Raw genomic sequence first — 6,000 nt, forward strand, 5'->3', positions numbered from 1 at the left:
CTCAGGATGCTAGCTAACCACACTGCAAACTGTTAGCAACCCATGAATCATCAAAATTCAGAAGCCCATCCATTGTCAGCACAGATGCTGACAAGGATTGCTGTTCTTGAGCAAATATATATCAAGGATCTGTTAGGTCAATATGGAAGACACAAGACAGTTCAAGGGATGATAGATGTACACGAAGAAACAGCCTCCTCTGAAATTCCTTTTACACAGGACTAATGTCAACCTAAATCTGGAAGTTGCTAACACAAGGGGAAATGAATACTTGAAAACGCTGGGAAATAAACAGTAGAGAAAGAAAGGTGGATATACAGTGAATCAGAATATGATTATGAATAAATCAGACCATCTCATGAAAGGTGGCTCCTCCTGAGCATGGCTCTTTAGCTGCTTGCTAAAGTCACTCTCTTCACCTTCGGCATCCTGCCATCAACTTTGGTCCATATCTTACTCACATCTTTGGTAAACTAGGTAAGAGGGAATCCATCCAACTATTCCTACTCAGTATAAACCAAGGTAGAAATCTAGAAATGTGCTCTAAGGCATAACATCAATACATGCTTTGATTATTTTTGTTACTCTGTTGTCATTAGAGCCTGTATGGAGAGGAAATTGGGGACAGAGATGTGCCTTCTCTGAGATAGCTCTACACTCACTTTGCATTGCTGCATTATACAGCCCTAAGACATGGCAGGCCAAAAGAGATTCAGCATTGTCGATTTTCAGAGAGTTTTATGTAAATATCATATAGTTCTTACTGTGGAACAGATGAGTCATACTGCCTCCTGCGCTATTGAATCTAAAGATGTAGGAAATTCTGTGTCCTTCTACTCCTTTTGGCTATATGATAATTTAGACAAGTCTTCATTGAGGTAGATCTAAGGAGAGGTGATCTAAGGAGACCAATTCCATGATTCTCTATTATCTAGATAAGCAATGACTAAATTCTAATCCAATGATTCATCTAATTCTAATTTAGTGATTACATTTATTCAGGTAATATGTATTGAGTTCTAGCATTAAATAAGTACTTTGATACATGCTAGAGACACAAAGATGAAAAAGCTGTGGAGATAGAGAAAAAAATAAATTTCCTTCAAAATGATAACTCATAACATGAGATAATCCCATAAATGGCAACTACAATTTAGTATATTACCTCCTATATGTAGAACAATATGCTAAGCATGCAAAGGAAACAATGTAAACAATGTGCTAAGGAATAATGAAGAAGACTCTACATAGATAAAAATATTCATTTGTTCATACAACAGATATTAATAAGTGCCTACCTGTTATAAGCCAGGCTCTATTCTAGCTTCTGAGTTTATAGTAGAGAACGAGACAGACAAAATCACTCTCTCAGACAGCTTATACATTTTGTAGGGGGAGACAGACACTAAACAAATTTCAAACGGTAATAAATACTATAGTAAAATAAAGGTGTCAGGGTGTCTAGGTAGGAAGGAAAGTTACTTGTATTAGGCATCATCTGAGCAGAGAACAGAATTACAAACAGAAGTCAGCAATGCAGGGGCACCTGGGTGGCTTAGTCAGTTGAGTGTCCAACTTCGGCTCAGGTCATGATCTCACAGCTCGTGAGTTTGAGCCCTGCTTCAGGCTCTATGCTGACAGCTCGGAGCCTGGAGCCTGCTTCAGATTCTGTGTCTCCCTCTCTCTGTGCCTCCCCTGCTCATGCACTCTCTCTCTCTCTTTCTGTCTCTCTCTCTAAGATAAATAAACATTAAAAAATTAAAAAAAAAAAGAAGTCAGCAATGCAGAAAACAAAGAACCAACAATCAAATCAAAGGGCAAGGTCCTTGGGAGTATACAGGCTGAAAAATCTTTTGAGCTGAGAAGTGAGTATGTCTAAAGCATGATCAACAAGGGGGATAAAGGTACAAAATACAATCAAAAAGGTTGATGAGGATCAAATCACAAAGAGAATAATAGCAAGGAGTTTGTCTACTATTCTAAGTACAATGGAAAGTTCTTGGAGAGTTTTAAGCAAGAAAGTAACACTCTTGATTTGCACATTTAAAATTTCTTTTAAGCTGATTTAAAAGGCTGATTGCTATGTGGACACAGATTGTGAGACAAAGCAAGAGGAAAGAGGGAGACTAATTGCAATAGTCTTGACACTCAGGGTCTCATGAAAGTCAGGAGACTTTGTGGGGAGTCTGATTCTGTGGACCATCAAGATCAAGTATAAGAGGAAGACAAAGATCTTTCCATAAACACACAGGACACAGCTCTAGAGACTCAGCCCGGACACAGATGATCATCATCTGGGTACAGGGCAAGCAGACATCAAAGATTCAGTTTTGTGTATCCCATCAGGTCAGGGAGAGTGAAGGACAAGCAGAAGATTCAGGGACAGCATCAGCACTAACTCATGGATGGTCCAGATACAGACATTTGAAATATGTGTCCAGCACAGAGGAAGACAAGGAGATAGGACCATACAGTCTGAATTGCAATGGGGTCAGAGAGCCACTCATGGACAGTCAGGATTCAACCCAACAAGAAGGCAAGCCTCCCACTAGGAGCAGGCAGGAAAATATAATAGATATTCAGGATCTCATCATGACCAGACACCCACTAATGGAGTTTGGGTCTACCCATGAGGAATTTAGGTCTGACACCACAGAAGACGTGTGTCAAGCCACCAACAATCAGAAAATAGATCCAGACATGCAAGTCAGCTTACAGACAAATTTCATCTACACAGCCTTATCCTAGTAAAAATAGATAGTGTAGATATAGTTATTGTCAGTTTAAAGGTAGTGACAAAGACTCAAAGAGAGAGTCAATATCAACCTATGGACAGTATGAGGAGGGCCATGGACAACTGGAACTCAATAAGATAAGCCAAAAAGGACCCATCCATGAATATTCTGAAGACAATGCAAGAAATTCAGGGTCTAGTCATAAATGGACAACGTCAACCCATAAGTAGTCGGAATCCAGGAAGTTCTCTAGAGGAACAAATCAGTCATAATTATAATCAGGCAAGAAACAGCACATTTAGAAGCCAAACAAGTCAAACCCAAGATTAATTTCGGCCTAATAATATATACACAGTAGTGTAAATAAAAGCAAGGATTGGTTTATAGCTACAAACACATCAACTACAAAAGCACAGGATAGGACTATGGATAATATGAAAACAACAGAACTCAGCCTTGATTCCAGTCCACTGAAATCTGGGAATAGAAGTACAAACAAGCTTAGTCTTGAACAGTCAGGGTATACCTCTGATCATTCAAGGTCTGGAGCAAAGATTTAACTTTGGATACTCAAGGATAAGCTATAAATTTAATTTGACACTAATGGTCAGTGTAGATCTAACATAGGTGGAAGACCACCAACTACTTAGAGCCAGTCCCCTGAATGACACATAATCCTGTCATTTTTTTAATCTACATCTACTTCCCCTCATGGTCCATCATACATTTCCACTAGAAAACAAGCACCCAGCAATGGACATTCTAGTGACTGTGAAATTCAGTCAGGATATTCAAATAGAAAGCACTTATCAACTAGTGGACAGATGACTTCTGGCCATAAAGGACCAGGACTCAACTCGATGACACTGGAAGATAGAAACATAGTAATACCCACTTAAGTGAGCTATATCCACAATCAGCTCAATTCTAGTAAATAGAAAGCAGCATCATAATGTCCAGTTCTCCAGGTGATCTTGGTATGAACAGAGGGCAATCAAGTTCACAAAAGCAGAGCTCGGGTCTCCAGTTCTTACCTATCTGGTAACAGCAAAGGCCCAAAAAGAATAGGAGAGTAGAACTATTACTAGTCATTTAGTACCAAAACCAAGGGGCTTAATGTAAGGCATAGACAGGAATCTTACCATAGTCAGCTGAGGGACAGTGGAAGGTACAGACAGGATGAGGATATTTATCAAAATGGCAGCTCTGAGACAACAGGTAACAATGAAAGCAAGCAAAAAAACAAGGTGTTACTATATTTTGTACCAACACTCTACCCTATAAATAGAACAAAGGGAACATTATCTTAAGTAAGACACCAGCAGAAGAGGAACTAAGCAAAGACATGAAAAGAAAAATATAAAGTACAGGAATTTATTGTAAAAACTCCTTTTTGAGGACAGAGTTATGTCTCTCCCCTTTTCTTTAAAAATGTAAATTATTTGGGGCACCCGGGTGGCTCAGTCAGTTAAGTGGCCAACTCTTGATTTAGGCTCAGGTAATGATCTCGTGGGTTTGTGAATTCAAGCCCCGTATTAGGATCCACACTGGCAGTGTGGAGCCTGCTTGGGAGTCTCTCTCTCTCTCTCTCTCTCTCTCTCTCTCTCTCTCCCTCTCCCTCTCCCTCTCCCTCTCCCTGCCTCTCTCTCTCTGCTTCTCTCTCTCTCTCTCTCTCTCAATAAATAAACTTTAAAAAATCCTTTAAAAATGTAAATCTACTTTAATCCTTCTTAATATTAACCTTCTTTTGAAGGATAATGTGTATGTCTTCTTCAGCATGTTAGCAGTATAAGTTTAAATTTTAATAATATTATAAAAAATTTTGTTACGTGGAGTTCATTAGAGTGTTAAGTGTGAGAGTTCAAGTTCTAACATTTCTGCAAATTTCTATATTATACATGATCCTTTAAAGAGATGTATTAGGTGTTACAGCATCATCACATCACTGTGACTGCAATTCCTTTGAGTTTACAGATCGAACTTCCAAGCTTCTGGTTTCAGACTATGCAAATGCAAAAAAAATAGCCAATAAAAATTTATGAACAATATGTCTTGCCTCTTTCATGCTCCACTACTCTACTTAATAAGTGGGAAGGCTGGAAACTGACCCAAACATGCAGAGAAATTAATGATGGAGCTCTGGAGAGCAAAAACATTTAAGCACTGGCCAAGGAAGAGGAGCCCTCAAGAAAGACTGAAAGAGGTGCAATAATCAGATTGTAAAGTGTTGACAAGTAAATGAAAGGTGAGGGACAGGGAGCGCTATGGAGTTAGGCTAGGAAGAGGTAGAAAGATCTGATGGGAATAAATTAGATGAGAAATCATCATCACTCCCCTCATCTCAAGCCTCCTCTTTCTCCTTGATTGCTTTTCCTAGTGCATACACCACCATACACACAGTCATCCAAGCCAGACCCCTGATTACGTCCATTCCCTTGCCTCTCACCTGATTGATCTTCCTTGTTCTACCTCAGCTCCCCACGGTCAAGCATCATCACAGCAGTGAGTCAGGTCATGTCTCTCCTCTGCTCAAACCCCTGCATAATAAATAAGCCAACCATACAGTATGTTAGGAGCATGTGCCAAACGGAGTGGTCAAGGCAGGCCTTATTAGAAGGCAACACTTGAGCAAGCACTTGAAGGAAATAAAGGATAAAACCAAGTGGATATTCGAGGTGAAAGCATTCCTAATGGCAATCCTAAGGAAAGAGAATGCCTGGGAGGTTTTAGAGAATAGCAAGGAAGCAGTATGGCTTCATCAGAGTCCATGAGGAAAGAGCGCTGGAGGAAAGTCAGAGAAGAAAAAGGGGCCTGATCAGTGTCATACTCATCACATTCACACTAAAGTATGCCTCCCTCTTGAAAAAGAGAGAGGGACAGAGAGAGAAACCAGGAAATAGGTGATGAATGCAAGCATGCAAAGCACTGTGCTTGGCATAAAGGGGACCGTAATTTTCTTTCTTCTGCCAAAATGTGGAGGCATAAAGAACAGACTGATGGTTACCAGAAGGGAGGTGGACGGGGAGACAGGGGAAATAGGTGATGAGGATCAAGAGTGCACCTGTCATGAAGAGCAGAGGGTGTTGTACAGAAGTGTTGAATCACTATATTGTACGCCTGAAACTAATATAACACTGTTCACTAACTTGAATTTGAGTAAAAATTTTAAAAAATATATAAAATATATATATATATATATATATATTAAAATATATAAAAATTTTAAAAAATATATCCTTCCCTCTCCCTCTGTCTGTCTCTCACA

At 39.5% G+C, this 6,000-nt stretch overlaps 1 protein-coding gene across 1 annotated transcript in view; it reads left to right on the top strand.

The window, feature by feature from the left end:
• Positions 1-6,000, top strand: part of LOC144617318 (uncharacterized) — a 29,062-nt gene that overhangs the window by 20,366 nt on the left and 2,696 nt on the right. The gene's annotated exons all lie outside the window — the stretch shown is intronic.

The sequence above is a fragment of the Panthera onca genome, chromosome C1 (genome assembly GCF_046562875.1).
Source record: "Panthera onca isolate mPanOnc1 chromosome C1, mPanOnc1 haplotype 2, whole genome shotgun sequence".
In the NCBI taxonomy this organism is placed as follows: Eukaryota; Metazoa; Chordata; class Mammalia; order Carnivora; family Felidae; genus Panthera; species Panthera onca.